General features: G+C 40.6%; 1 non-coding gene across 1 annotated transcript; it reads left to right on the top strand.

Annotated features, from left to right (window-relative positions):
* The first annotated feature begins 239 nt into the window (after positions 1–239).
* On the top strand, positions 240–409 carry LOC115067020. The gene has a single exon (XR_003846452.1). It is a non-coding gene; the product is annotated as a U1 spliceosomal RNA (small nuclear RNA).
* The last annotated feature ends 427 nt before the right edge of the window (positions 410–836 follow it).

Here is an 836-nt window from a genome sequence, read left to right as displayed (position 1 = left end):
CAATGCCCCACAGACATGCTTATGCTCCAAACTGATCTAGACAATTCCTCACTGAGACTCCTTTCCAAAGTGATTCTAGATTGTGTCAAGGTGGGAATAAAACTATGTCACAGGGTCACAGAGGCACATGAAAAGTGTCAAACAGTGTTAAGTATTGTGGCTGAAGAAAGAGGCCTTTTGTTTCATGGTTAAGAATTAGCTAATAGGGGCTGGAGAGATGGCTCTGTGGTTAAGAACACTAGCTGTTCTTGCAGAAGACCCAGGTTTGAATCCCAGCACCCAGGTGGTTTTCCCAAGGTGAGGCTTATCCATTGAACACCAGATGTGCTGACCCCTGAGATTTCTTCAAATACAGAAACTTGACTGTGTAATTTGTAGTAGTGGGGTACTGTGTTAGTGCTCTTCCCTGTTTAAAAAATAATTAGCTAATAGGGCTGGAGAGATGGCTCAGTGTTTAAGAACAGTGGCTGCTCCTGCAGAGGACCTGGGTTTGATTTCCAGCACCCATATGGCAGTTAACAACCATTCAAAAACTCCAGTTCCAGGATCTCTGACACCCTCCTCTAACCTCCACATGCATTGCACAACATGAGTGTACTTACATACATGCAGGCAATACAATCATACACATAAAATAAAAAGAATAAATAAAATAAAAAGAATTAGTCAATAAAGTAGATGAGGTGTGTTTGTTTGGATTATTTCTTTTTCTTTTTCTTTTTTTTAGCAGTCAAAGAGATTTTATTGAAAGAAGATAGACATCCATACATGCATTCACACAGGGATACTCTACACACATGTAGAGGGGTTTCAGGAAACTGAAGTCCAATGCTCTG

The sequence above is a fragment of the Nannospalax galili genome, unplaced genomic scaffold (genome assembly GCF_000622305.1).
Source record: "Nannospalax galili isolate Female #2095 unplaced genomic scaffold, S.galili_v1.0 scaffold1365, whole genome shotgun sequence".
NCBI classification, from domain to species: Eukaryota; Metazoa; Chordata; class Mammalia; order Rodentia; family Spalacidae; genus Nannospalax; species Nannospalax galili.
This window is presented reverse-complemented; position numbering and strand designations above follow the sequence as displayed.